This window comes from Lissotriton helveticus, chromosome 6 (genome assembly GCF_964261635.1).
Source record: "Lissotriton helveticus chromosome 6, aLisHel1.1, whole genome shotgun sequence".
In the NCBI taxonomy this organism is placed as follows: Eukaryota; Metazoa; Chordata; class Amphibia; order Caudata; family Salamandridae; genus Lissotriton; species Lissotriton helveticus.
Window position 1 is genome coordinate 1,890,019,470 of NC_136067.1, and position 14,720 is coordinate 1,890,034,189.

At 43.6% G+C, this 14,720-nt stretch overlaps 1 protein-coding gene across 2 annotated transcripts in view; it reads left to right on the forward strand.

Annotated features, from left to right (window-relative positions):
• The window catches only part of DISP1 (dispatched RND transporter family member 1), a 659,288-nt gene that overhangs the window by 127,078 nt on the left and 517,490 nt on the right, over window positions 1-14,720 (forward strand). Inside the window, exon 1 of one of the 2 annotated variants that reach the window (XM_078649829.1) lies at window positions 1,037-1,094. The exons of the other annotated variant lie outside the window; for it this stretch is intronic. The gene's annotated coding sequence lies outside the window, so the exon portion shown is untranslated. Of the gene's footprint in view, window positions 1-1,036; window positions 1,095-14,720 lie in introns of those variants that run through there. 2 annotated transcript variants of the gene reach the window in all.

Sequence of the window (14,720 nt, forward strand, 5' to 3'; positions counted from 1 at the left end):
GTAAAGATGTTGGTGCTCATCATATTGTATTGCCTATCGTACCTTTTTAAGTCTCACCTATAGAAAGCTTTAGCTGTCGGACAATGCTCCTGTAATCGCGCAAACAGACAGATACTTCTACAGAAACATGCCTGCCAAGCGTCACGCAACACGTGTGACGCCCACGCATTTCAGTGGGGTGATCCGCATCCCCGCACTGAAATGAAATGTCACGCATCATGCTGCCAGGCGAACCAACACGGCGCGGCGCCGGTCACTGTGTGCCCGTCATAACAGTTTAGCACAGACTCGGCCTGCGCAGCTCTCAGCCGGCGCTCTAATGTATTGAGTACTGTACTGTTCTGCCTAGGAGAGCTGATGACAGCAGGGGGCCGGCCCGGGCTCAGTTCAGCCAATGATAAGCACCGACGTGTCTCCAGGGAGCCCGCTCAGATCATCCAGATGTCATGCAGTACTCCCGCGTCACGTCCGGCGGCCGCCAGGAACACAGGAAGTTAGTCGGCGGCGCGGGGGAATCTGAGTGAGCGTGCAGGCTCCTCAGTTGCTCACACTCACAGCCTCTCATCATGGCTGTTGGCACCAGGCCGGCCGGGCCGGCCGCAGGGGGGGGTCCGTCCCAACTGAGAGGTAGAGGCTTGGCTGGCTGCAGAGCGCACTGGTTTGCGGGCGGCAGGTGCACCGGAATCATGTGCTCGGCTGGCTGGCACAGGCAGCACTAGTCAGAGCGCACCTTCAGTCTGTTACAGTGGGGCTCAAATTATATCATCTATGGCTGCCCCCTGCCAGTAAATAATGATTTCCGACCCGGAGGGCCTGTCGAGGGATCGTGCTGGATGGAGCCTGTGTCTGACGGGAGGTACAGGCAGAGTGAGGCTGCTGCTCATCGCAGCTGGACAGGTCTCTGCAGTACTAATGGGCCTCTTTTCGGTCTTGGTATACAGACTCAAGCCTTAAAAAAATGGAGTAAAGTCGAGACAACACCCTCAGAGAATCAAAGAGCAGCAGGACCACTAATGTCAGTCATGCGCAACAATTAAAAGTGCGGTCGTGACCAGTAAAAAACAGACCGGAGCAGGTGCCTCTGTGGAAGGAAGGTAGGCCCAAGAGAAGCGGGGAGTACAGAGGGTTGCTGGGATTTTTGGAACAGTTGAACTTACCCTGCGCAAGCTAAGGCTGAGTAAGAGCAGGTGCGTAGCCCTGTTTGCCAAAAAAATTTCATTTTTCATGACGGATATTTAAAGGTAAGGTGACATTTTTCACAACTGTGTGAAAATGGCGCTTCATCTGTATTTGCAATTTGTAAAATGAATCAAAATTAACGTTTTCAGATCAAAACAAACAGTGCAACCTGATGAGAGAGAGATGAGAGGGCTAGAGAGAGCGCATGAGAGAGGAGAGGGATAAAAATAGGCAGAGACAGGAGAGGGATAAAAGGATAGAGAGAGTGTGCAAAAGGGGGGATGGATAAAGACAGGAGAGGGCTAGAGAGTGAGTGTGAGAGAAGAGAGGGATAAAACTAGACAGCGAGAGGAGAGGGATAAAAGGATAGAGAGGAGAGGGATAGAGAGAGAGCGTGCGAGAGGGGGAGAGGGATAAAAAGAGACAGGAGAGGGATAAAAGGATAGAGAGGAGAGGCATAAAAGGATATAGAGGAGAGGGATAGAGAGAGTGAGCATGCGAGAGAGGGATAATGACAGGAGAGGGATAGAGAGCGAGCGCCTGAGAGAGAGGAGAGGGATAAAAAGAGACAGAGGAGAGGGATAAAAAGAGACAGGAGAGGGATAAAAGGATTGGAGAGGGATGAAAGGATAGAGAGGAGAGGGAAAGAGAGAGATCATGTGAGGTGAGAGGGGAATAAAGACAGAGCAGAGGTCTAGAGAGTGAGCGCGTGAGAGAGGAGAGGGATAAAAGGATAGAGAGGCGAGGGATAGCGAGAGAGAGTGTGTGAGAGGGGAGAGGGATAAAAAGAGGAGAAGGATAAAGAGAGAGGAGAGGAATAAAGAAAGAGCGATAAAGAGAGGGAGAGAGCGAGGGGCAGGGATAAAGACAGGAGACGGATAGAGAGCGTGTGAGAGAGAGAGGCGAGGGATAAAAAGAGAGAGAGAGGAGAGGGATAGATAGAGCGAGAGCAACGTGGTCACACACAGAGGAAAGCTTGCATTGTGAGATATAGTTGCCGTAGTAGTTTATTCAAAAGTTTATTCAAAAGACTGACGTGTTTCGATTGGAACACTCTTTGTGGTGTTATTTCTGATATTTACATGTGTTGATCGTCTTCATTGCTTAATTTTGTCCGCAAGAAAGTGTCACTCATAGTCGTTGAAATGTCACTCATAATTACACTGAAATTATGAAAATGTCACACATGGCAATCTGAAACCTTGGCAGCTATGCAGAAAGAGGCTTAGGGCAGCCCTTTTGAGCCATCTGCTGCTGTGGTTTAGCTGGTTTTACATACGGGTCAACAGGGTTCTTGATCAGAATGCTATCAGCCCATGACACTTCAAGCATAAAAACATCATGGAAAGTAGTTCCACACACGTACACTTCCATCAAGTGTTGTTTTTTTTACCTAAGTGCCCCTTGTGCTTTCTATCTCCTCACTCCACCCCACTCACTTGTTTGTTGCTTTCCACCCACACTGGAGTGCTCATGATTTGATTTTTTTTAAGGGTGTAGTAGTTGCAAAGTAATACTTGATTGCTCTCTTCTGTTTCTCGTGCTCTTGCTCATTTAATTTCTAGTCTTAATCCATACAAAAACCTTCACATGGCTGGTACCCCCACGCTCAGTGGAGCCTGAGAAAGAAAGTCAGGGGTCAAGTCATGGCTGTCTTATTCTCCTGCATGAGGGAGACTAAAGGGAATTACCATGCTTAGTCAAGCATATGACAATTGTGTACAGTGGCAAGCCAGTAAAGGCAAGACCGTTGTAGCTTACACCAATAGATTCCTTATTTAATTCAGGAATAGAAAATGCATACTTTAATGCTATCGATCTCAGTTTGATATCTATTATCAAATGGACAGTGCACCATAAACAGTGATTCTGCCCCCGTTTTGTGTTCTGAGTAATATTCCACAATTCATTGTGCTGATTTCATTCCATAGCAACCTCACACATATTTGGTATTGCCAGACTCCAGGTATTCATGGCAACATTTCCTTGGTGAGTGTTCTGGAATTTATGTTTGTTCATTTGAGAAATGCAACAAAATACTGAGAAAATTCATTTAAAAAATAAAAATATCTCCGGAAGTCTTTCAAAAGTGGGGTTTATTTGCTGTATCATAATAGCCATTTAATGTGTTTCCTCCGCTCAATACTCCTGTCTAGAGCCAGACTGCCTGTAAAGGCCATGTTAGCAACAGCTACTGTTTTTTCTTAGAGGCAAGTTTAGCTCAACATATATTAGGATCCTGTCAGTGTTCGTTTTGCCAAATTTGCCTCTAGATTAGTAATGTTAACCTCACTTTACATGGCAAATCAAACCATGATGGAACATGACTGCAGCTGACAAAAAATCTGAAAGTTTTGGATTGCTAAGAAGACAATCTGATATTCCCTAAATTTGGAAAAGTTTGTACCTCCTTTTCATCTTCTCCAAGCCTTTTATTTAATCGACACTTGTTACTCTAAAGAAAAAATGAGAAATATTGACCGACCTTGCTAGGAAAAGGGAAGGGCAAGGCAAGCTGCGATAGGATTTTGACAGCAGATGATTCTACACCATTTTAATGTCTTCTTCTTCCCTCCTCCCCCATAGCTGTATGTTTTTGCTGACTTTTGTAGTTAAGTCCTGATTCTTTCTAACATTTCTCTCTAAATTTTCTACCTTGGTTAAAGACCTGATAGACATGCCATCTTTTTAGTCTGTGTTGAATATTCCTTTATAAGGCCTGGTAATGCTAGAATCAAAATATCTTGATTTGCTATAAAATAAAAAGATGATAGCATAGTGACGGAAAGAGAATTCTCCAAAGAGAGAGTCAATGTGAATTTTAATTGCGACTTGCACCTTCCAATAGCACTAACATAAAAAGTAATCTATGCACCTACATTGAGCACCCTTGGCATGTGGCGTAGCTCAAATGCTTCTATCAGGAGATCCACACATTGACCATTACCCACTGTCTCCATGACCACGATAATAAATGTGCTTGGACTGCAACACAACCGCTTATTAATTGGTAACTTATATTTAAGACCTTTTTTATGTTCAAGAATCCATCTGCAATTGTCTCATAAATTTGCTAACAGTGCTCTGTGGTGTTAGGAGGTGCATATTCTCAAGTCAGCCTTCCTTTCTGAAACCTTGCTAGAGCTGGTGAACTAGAGCATTGAATAACCCATGCCAGCCTGGTCATTGAAACCTCTATCCATGGTTTTCACTTGAAATTAAAAAGCAATATAAGCTTGTATCAGGAAGGAATCGGCATGCTGTTTTTTCCCTTTGGCAGTTTGTTATTGCTTCATCTGTTAGAGAGAGTACCAGTAAGTAACCCAGCCCCCTCCCTCTTTGGAGAGATAAAAGAGAAGAAAGGGCTCTTTCCAGGAAGTATAGCATCCTAGAACTCTTTGTAGAAACGTTCAGATAGCCTGCCAGGACTCTCACCCTTTCCTCATGGGAGAGCTTTGACAGTGTAGAAAGTTCTTCATTCTCTGTGTGTTCCCATTTCACTTTGTTTTCCTGTCTTTGTTTTGGCTCCGACAGACATTTTGAAAAGTCATTTCACTCTTCATAGTCGCTGCAGTGTGAGTGGAGGATACATTTGCACAAAGCCTTTGAGGTTCTGCAGTGTCCCCTTGACTAGTCTTTGGATGCAGGAAATTGTTATTGTCTGCACTCTTTTCACTGTGAGATAATTGTCAATGAGCTTTTACTCGATTGAAACTGTACAGAAAAAGCTCCTGTTTTGATCCTATTCTGGGGAGTTAGATACATGTACACCTTAGCGGCAGCTTACATGTGGTACCACCACAGCATATTACCATAAAACGCCCAGTATGCACGCCTTTGAAGTGAACGAGCGGTGCTCGTTAAAATGTGAGCTCACCGCTACCACCTTGTTGACCTGATCACCGTATTTCCAGGAAGGACTGACTGGAATCTGACTGTAGATATTAGCCAGAAGTTTTTATTTTGCATTTACCTTGCTTGTTAACTTATTACACCACATTGCATCAGCCATGATGGAATCACTAGACCTAACTAACGAGCCTGCATTTGTTTTGCGAGTTGTCATCAGCGCTAAATGCTCATTTTATAAGTACCTCCTATAAAAGTGTTTTCGAATGACTTAATGGCCAAACCAAGAGGCTTTGATGTACTGTTCTGAATAGAGGTTTTCTAATGAAACAAAGATTGTTTGGTGGAAAGCCTCAAAAGCCCTATGTAAGTCACAGTAAAAGGGAACATGTTTGGTGGAGTAAACAAGCGGTGTGGAAGCTTTGTTCTCCTCCTCCTTGCTGCAGAACAGAAGAAAATGTGGTTGAGAAAAGTAAGTACAAATCTCTTTGCAAACAGTGACTAGCATCTTAAACAAGCAGCACCCACTGCTCTCGCTCATATTTCCCATACCCCACCTGTCCTCCCAATGAGGGCTGTATTCAGCTTTCCCAACAGAAAGGAAGACCGCTTCTGAATGCGTCTTTTGAAGATAAACAGAATAAACAAACCTCGGATTGCTATTTCTACCTCATTCCCAGATTAAACTTCAAACCGACCACTTCCTCTTGCAGACGTACAGACGTATTAAAGTGGCTTGAAAGAAACAGATAAAATCAAGTGGGTGCGAGTTAATTAAACGCTAGAAATTCTTGAAATGCAACAAACATTATTTGGTTCCACTTTCGAACTTATGCAGATCAAAAAGCCTGTTGTATTATACTTAGATTACTGCAGGCCCTGTTACAATGCAGCACCCAGCGAAGGCATTCTTGTGCCTACTGTACTCAAATGCAGAAGTTGTTTGATGTCTGACACCCTCATGAATTAAAAAAAACAACGAAATGCGTAATCTAGATGGTTAAATGGTTAAATAGTTTGCAGATAGTACCAACATTCTGTATCTGTGCTTAGACACCACCCTCAGTCACGTGTCAGAGCCTTTAACCAGTTGTTATGTGTCTTGGCCCTCAAATCTGCTCTGGCTCAACGTTCAACAGTTCCCTCTTACTTTACACGAGGCTCGGTTACAGCCTGCTGGGGGTCCACTATTGAAGTACATGATGTTAGTAATGCTCACTGAGAACCACAGAGAAGCACTGTCATTCTGCCTGGGATTTCTAAAAGTGGACTCCAGCTGTTGAACATCCCTCCTGGATATCTGAGTGGACCCAGGAAAGTTGGCAGATTACTGTACCTTCTCCAACATGCTAAATCTCAGCAACGTCAAATAAAGTGTGATTTCGGTGCCACTTCAGAAATATTTGGAACACTACCTTCTTCATGTTCAACATTCAAGTTTCAATCTGAAAGTAAACGGAACCCTCTGAAGCGAACGTTTGAGAAAAAAGAAAATGTTCCTTTAACGACAAGTTTTAGTTCTGTTAAGGACACGACGGTGAGGATTATGCACCGGTACTCCTTTATTTCTTAACCCAGCAGCCTTAACAGTGCAGCTTCGAATTGCCATGTATACAAACAAAACTTCCCTTTCAAGAAGCGCTAAAATAGGTCAGCAACATCCACTACCAAGGCCAAGTCCAACATAAAATGTGCGTCTCCTCTTTTTTGCTCTTTTCTTCATGTGACCAGCCACTGGACGTGTGATTGTCCTTATTTCATCATACTGCACACAACCAAACTGAATATCAAAGGAAACAAGAGATTAGTAAAGTGATTTCAAACAATGCAATAGAGAATTCAAAAGAAGTACTTACTCCCTATGAATCAACATTCTTCTAGAGGAAAGAACACCACTACGTGGATAGAAGCAGGAAGATCTAATCCTCTTCATGTCCTGGTAGAACTGAAGCTTTCCATTTCGATATTGCTGTAGCATTGTTGTGCTGAGCCTTTCTTTGTGTCAATAATTTGACTATATTATTCTTATTTAATTTTACCCTGTGCTACCTGTCAAACCTCCTTGGTCCTCCCATGGATCTTGTTCTGTGCTGAAAGGGACTAGAATACTCGGAGGATAAGCAATTATCGAATGAGGACCAGGAATAAGATGATTTTTACATATAATTCTATACTCCTATCTCTCAGGAAACCCACCTTTATAAAACAAGAAATTAAATTATTCAAATGAAATTACACACAAGTAAATGAGTCCGAATCAGCAGAGTTTAGCTTAAATCTCAAAGTTTTCCCTGTACTTTAACAATTTCCTGGTAAGGTTGCCGACGAATATCACAAAAAATGAAACCTATAAATCTAAAGGGGGGGCGTTGTGGGGGAGAGCAGGGGCCCATGTCTCTGCAATATAAGGTTATTACTGTAATTTCCTCTGACCCCTGTTCTTTAAAACGATTTCCTGGTAAGGTTGCCAATGGATGACACTAAAAACGAAACAAATAAATCTAATTATATTGTCACTTACAGAGAGGGACACGTGTATTTAAGCCAAGAATCTCTTACACTCATTGTTTTGTGTTAGTTATTAAATATACATCTCTTACCATGGACTTGTCAGTGTGCTAAATGATGAAGTGTACAGATGCACGAATCTGTTGTAGATAATATATATTAGGAACGTATGTGCTAGCATACAAGAGTACTTATGTTTGTATGGGGAGCACAAGCCCTTGGTGTCTAGAGGGTGGATTTCTGCTTGGGGATTGCTCTCCTGTGGCGATCTCCAAGCAGGGTCCTCTGGGGAGAGGTACTTTTGTTTCGGTGCCATTTTGAAATCCTTGGTGTTCAGTGAGCTTTCTGCCTTCCCGGGGGGCAGATTGGAGGTGAATATCCCTATCCTCTACCCCCATCCCCCACAGGGGGGAAGAAAGATTAAAGGGGGTGTGGTGGGGAAGAGCACAGACATGCCTGGAAAGGGTGCATCCCCACCCCCAAACAAAAACTGAATAAAAGCAGTGGCTGGTGTTTAGTGGGCTTTCTGACAACCCCACCCTCCTCCAGTCTGGGCATATTGGGGATAATCCTCCCCATCCACCCGACAGGGGGGGGGGGTGGAGCAGAAAGTCTGGCAGCACATTTGTTTTTTGGGGTGGGGGAATGGCTATACCCATGATGGACAGCTCCCACTTATATTGTATTTTTATATTACTCTGGTGTGGGGGTAGATGTGTGGGGGGGATAATAACCCCCATCTGCCACTCGGGGCAGAAAGACTGACAACATAGTTGTTTTGGTGGGGTAGGGGCATGGACATGCCCATGATGGGCTGCCCCCACTTCCCCATTTTTAGGTCTCGCGCCTGCGATGCATATGGCGAAGCCATATGCATCGCGCCAGGCGCGATACTATAGTTGCGGAGTCTGCTTCCCAGGAGACAGAGACTGTCGCGCGCACGCTCAGGAAAGCGATCGGCGCCGGCCGCGCGCGTGCGTTCCCAATCTCCTGTCTCTGTGGGAAGCACACAAGCAAGCTCAGCAAGCCCCGCAAGCCCCGCCAAGGCACCACGAGCACGTCCCACGTGGGCACCTACCACGAGGACAACGGCAGCAGCAGGGCAGCCCCGCCGCTCACGGCATCTCGCTCCTGCCCTCCCGCGTCTCTTCCGTCATTTTTTTTTACAATAACGATCGCTCGCAATCACTTTCAGTGCTGTCTGAATGGATGGAGGCGACGCTGGTATCTGTTTTTTGAACTGCTGCCCTTTGTAATGATCACAATTCCTCTCCCCAAGCCACCGCTTTCCCCCAATCCCCAGCCCTATCTGCGACTTTCGAAGTGAGTTCGCTAGCGCCCCCTCCTGCTCACTTTGGAGAGCCATGTTCCACGTCGCTCTTTCTCACGGTATCCTGCCTCCCGAGCTGCCGCTATCTGCATTTCCTTGAGCGATTCCAGCAGTTTGCAGGAAACATGGCTGCTACATGCACTGACATTTTTAAAACAGCACTGCTCCGTCAGACTGTCTGGGCCACCAGAAGGAAACCGCGCAGCCAGGGGCCGGCTGGAGAACTGTATCCTTTACCTTCCATCGGCGATAAAAGATTCTGACTTAAATAAACCTTCCCATACATTATCCACATTTCTACATGTCATGTTTCTTTGATAACTTATTGAAATATATGTATTGAAAACGATTTATATTCTCACTACTTTCACACGATTTTTGTATTCGGTCATTAAAAGACAACCTGAAACATTGACATGAGAATAGTGCTTGCACACCTCTAAAGAATTTGTACTTGCGTCTGTGTGCTTGTGTGTGAATTTGTACTTGCAGTGTGGGTGTACTTGCGTCTGTGTGCTTGTGTGTGTGAGAGAGAGAAAGAATTCGTTTTTAGCACTGCAAACCACACTTACGACTTCAAAGCGCTGCAACAAAAGATGTTACAGTTAACTAACGCAATTCCCTGCAGACCAGATCTACCCCGAGATCACATTCTCTAGACGCTGATACCAGAGCCTTTGACTCCACCGGCTACAGAAGGAGCCTTTAACCTCGCAAGCTGGAGAGATGCGGGGATCGCTCAATCTGATTGAACGAGAGACGGGCGCAGTACTCCAACTCTGCATCATGGTTTGCGAAGCCGCTTAATTAAGCCCAATCCTGCACAAATCGATGTAGGCCAGGTACAGAATAAAGCCCTGCGTGCCCCGTCCAGGAGCAACCAGAGGGCAGGGCGGGGGTGCTCTGTGCAGCTGACGGCTCCAGAGTAAACTTACAACTGTCTCTTCTAGGGTAGGTAAAGTTGTGTCTCTATCATGTAATTTCGATTTATAAGGCATGCACCGGAGAGGGACTGTCCGATTGGAAATACGTGCATACACACATCATCATACACCCACCGCTTCTTAAACGTCCGGGTGGCAGGATAAGGGTGAACCCCATTGGTTGGGCATACTTTATTTATTATTTATTTATACTACAGCGCAGTGGGTTCATGCACTGGCTGAGATCTGCTACCCACACGTTCGGAAGCTTCACCCTGGTTCATATCTGCTTCCTGACACAGGCTTGTAGTATTTTAGAAAGAGTTACTAGTGTACTTGAGCTCATTTTATCGATATGGGAGACTGAAAGGCTGAGTATGACTGCTAGTCTACAATCCCTGTTCTGCAAGTTGCACCCATCAGCAAAAGCATTGACGCGTAGAGCTGTGTAGTCTTGATGCTTCAAACATTCTGTTTTTTATATTACAAATTACATTTCTGTTTATAAAGAAGTCAGTAGACATCTCGTAACCGATATGAGGCTCGTGGCCTGGACTCTAGGCGTGCACTTCACTAGCTGTGCTCTTCATACAGGGTACCCACACCCTTTCACCTAACCTGCAGGCCCAAAAGTTAAAAAAAAAAAGAATAAATCCGGGTTTTAACGTATTAATTTACCCTGCGGAACTAGGCGTCTGTCTGCCTAGAAGCCAGGCCAATGTGAAATCCATCGAACATGACAGTACAAAAGTGCAGTGGCAGTGAAATATGTAACAGGTATTTTTGAGTAAATTGTCGCATGCACAAACGGTGACTGATTTAAAATGTTTGCTGTCATTAAGTTAGGATGACGTTTAGACACACACACTTAGAAGCCTGTAATGCTTCAAATCAACTGATTCACAAAGCTTTATGCATACTAAGTTCACTCCCTCGGTGCACACATTCCACCTGTTCCTGTAATTCCCAGATCTCGACTCCAAATCAAATTCTGCAGAGATTTAAGTCTGAATATAGAGTTTACTTACACTGAAAATCCACGACTTTTTAACACATTTCAGCCACATTCACGCTTGTGACTTGCGTTTTTCAAGACCATCCACAGAAGTAAATGTGTGGCTTCAGGAATTCTCTTTAATCTGTGACTTGAATACATGTACATGGTTACTCCGGGTGATTTAAAAAAAAAAAAAACGACAACTGAGAAATCTAATCAAAATTTAGGAGGAAAGCATCAGCGCATATATTTACAACTTTTGATTGCAGCTGTGAGAATAGGCGCAAGCATTGCTGTCTACCCGTATTATTGTTTACTGAATCATAGTAAACAAAGTAAATCATTTAAGGTAACACAACCCTCACCCATGTTTAGACTGAAATGAGGCCTGGTCCACCTATCAATAGATTGATGAAAGGCATCAACTGGTGACTAACAGTTACATAAGAAGTTTATTTAAACAAGCATTTGCAATGCAATAGGTATCGCATTTACGCAGGTTTGACCTATTGGCATTGTAAATGACAATGGCCTTAATTTGTGTTACAAAAACTAAAACATAAATGAAAGGCAATGTCATTTACAATAAAAATAGCTCAAAATCTCGCAAATGCGAGACCTATTGCATTGCAAATGCTTGTTTATTTTTAAAGGTCCCTGGTGTCTAGTGGGATTCCCCCACCCCGGGGGGCAGATTGGGGGTACTTTTCAGAAATGTATACTTTTCAGAAATGTATAGCTGTTCTGGATCTTCCATGGATTTCACCCTGGGTTCCACCAAAATTGTAAGTAGGTTGAGAGCACAAAAAATAAGAAAAATGCGCAACCTCTTTGAAAAATGCAAAAACGGTGGTAACAAATTAGTTTTTTATTCGCATTCAGGATCTTCAGGACTCTATTTTTGGATATAGACTGTAGTGAATACGCTGTGCCAAATTTTATGACATTGCCAATTAGGCACTTGCAGTTACCTGTGATGGCTCTAACTAGGTATATGAAGAATTTAGCTGGTCTACGATGATTGCTTAAATTGTAGGATATTTTGGCAATGCGTTAGTTAATATACTAGTTAATGTATCATTTGAAACTAAATGCGTTTTCTGCTTTGGATACTTTTATTATTTGATTTATCTTATACTTTACTTAAGATATGTTGTGACATTGTTTTTAATGGAATTGTTAGTATATTTAACTTTCTGATATGTAATTGGGGTTAAAGGTAACGTGAATACTTCAGAGTTACTATGAGTTTGTTATGGGGATTGTTAAAGGGTATGTCACTTCTGCTGCCTCCTGGCTTTTTGGTAAATGATTTCCATCGACCCAAGTGACAAGGACCCAACCCTGCAAAGTCTAATGTCCTTTTGGAGGTAGTGTCTCAATGACCCTACATTATCCGGTAATCCACTGGGACCAATGCCATTTAGAGGTGCTGATGAAAACAGTGGGCTAACTCCCACTGTTGACTCGCTGGGGTACCTTTTTCTTGAAGTTCCATCATCGCACAATGTGCCAGTTACTGGGGCACCATCAACACTGACGTACTCACTGAAGGTAGTGGTTACAGCAGTGTTAATTTGGAACAGGTACTTTAACTTTACATTGTAACTGCTGCTGGTAAGAGATATACATTATTCGGGGATATAGATGGCCCAAACTCTTTGGGAATTAGGATGTACTTCTGCTAAGAGAACTTGACCCCACTGAAGGAAGAGGGATACGGGTGTCACCTAGGCTTGGGAAAGGCTGAAGATGATGCAGACTCATCCTTGTTTCGACTACAGAAAATGCAGCTGCTCCACGACCCGGATGTTCTTGCTTTTGTCTTGTAAGCTGGGTAATGGCCCTGCTTGGCAATTAGGTGGGCTTACATAGCTTATCTGTCCTCTCACAAGTCCAGCTATTTGGACCTTATGCTGGTCTTGACGGGGACCTAATACTATCCCTGCCAGATTCAATTCAGCTTGTTGGCACATAAGAAATGATTCATACTTTACCCTAATCATAGCAGTAGGGCAACCCTCAGACTTCTTAGGGTTCGGTCTAGTTGGGAAGGAGGGTAGCAGTGTAGAAGAGGTTGTACATATTGTCCTTCACTGCTGTGCATGCTTTCTTGTTGCCAAGTTGGCAAAGATGAACCAGCAGCTCAAGTGTTCAGTTACTTATAAAAGGTCTGTGCTCATGGAAAGTAATAATACTGCTCCCACCAGACACCGCATAGCCTCATTTGAGAGAGGAGTAGCCATTTTAGGTGTACCTCTGACTTCAGAACACTCCTCATTTTGACAAAAGTAAAACCTACAGTGGTTATGTAGGACTGTCAACATCACTGTAGGAAAATCCCATATCTGCCCAGAAAATATAGTACAAGTGCAAGGCAACACAGCTTTCCAAATGTATGCATTAGACTTTCTCCCCAACAAGCCACATCTTATCTCTTTCACTGAAGTAAAGTGGGTTTGAAAAAGCTAAACATAGTGGTTGGTCACTAGGAAGTAAGCAATCCAGACTCTGGAATGCCCTGAATCTTAATCTGAGGATTGAACTCAACATCTGTGATTAAGGAAACTCCTGAAAACTAACGTATTCGAATTGCCATGCAACTAATATTTAGCAAACAGATGATAGCAGATAAAGAGTACCGGCTTAGGGATTATGCTTGCATCAAATTAGTCACTATCCTAAATTCCTATGCTGACTGCAGTTTCAGTATTCTGGCAAAACAACAAGATGAAGCTGCTAAAGCTCTTCGAAATCATGTACTAAATAAATAAGGGTTTGGGATAGTTTGTGTGTGGGTGTGGCCTTATTCTTTTGATACCTTATGATAACGCAGCATGGAGTCCATTGTGTGGCTTGTGGAGGAGGTTTGTCATACTCCTTTTTAGGTCGAGCCTAGGCCGCGCATGCGCTTCTCTGCGAGCCATGCTGTATTGGAGTATGGAATAGAAGCACCACCTACTCTGCCTAGATTTGTCATTGGCTTGTGTCATTGTCCTTTGTAAATGCTGGCTTCTGGTTCCTTAATAGGCTTCTTAGTCCCTCCTTGGTACTGCCTCGTCTTCATTCGTAACCTCCCATGAGGCCTGGCCCTTTTACTTGGTTGTAACACTGAGAGTCTTTTTTAGTGTGTACGCACTATTTTCTCTAAATAGTTTCTCCTCCTGCAGGCACGACATGCTTTCCTGCAACATTCAGCGCACCATGCGCACTTTTACTTTCTAAGCAGCCCAGGACAATGGCGGCCGCTTCTTCGAATAGGTCTCGCATTTACAAGAGTTTGAGCTATTGGCATTGTATATGACATTGCCTTTTATTTATGTGTTACTTATCAAAACACATAAATGAAAGGCATTGTCATTTACAATGTCAACAGCTTAAAACTCTCATAAATGTGAGACCTGGTGCGTTGCAAATGCTTGTTTATAGAGCTATTCTTAGCAGGAAGGATGCAAAGTTGAGCAGCTCAATTCTTGTTTGGCGGGTAAGTTATCCGATTGATTTTAAACTTTGGGGTTAGTTATTTTACACGGAGGTCCTTTTGGCTTGGTGATTGAAGATGGAATTGGAGGGGAATCAGAGATGTTGAGGGTAAGGCGGATGGGTAAGATAAGCCATTTAACAAGTGGTTAAAGATACTGCGGGAGGAAAGCTCCTCTGTCTCTGGACTCTAGTACCCAGTAAAGTGTCAGCATAATTTCCTACCACCAAGAAAAAGTTGAGAGAATTTATATTTCATTGCCAATTGTGAAACCACTCAGAAAAGGTGTTCTTGAGAACGTTTCAATCTGTGGTCCAGCCTGCCCAGAACTTTGACATAAATGCTTTATTGCTTACCCCATAAACTGTTATATTCTTTTCACCTAGAGTTCCAGTCATGGTAAGCAGCACTCCTGGTAGGGATTATGCCATCTAGATTAATGATAATTAATCC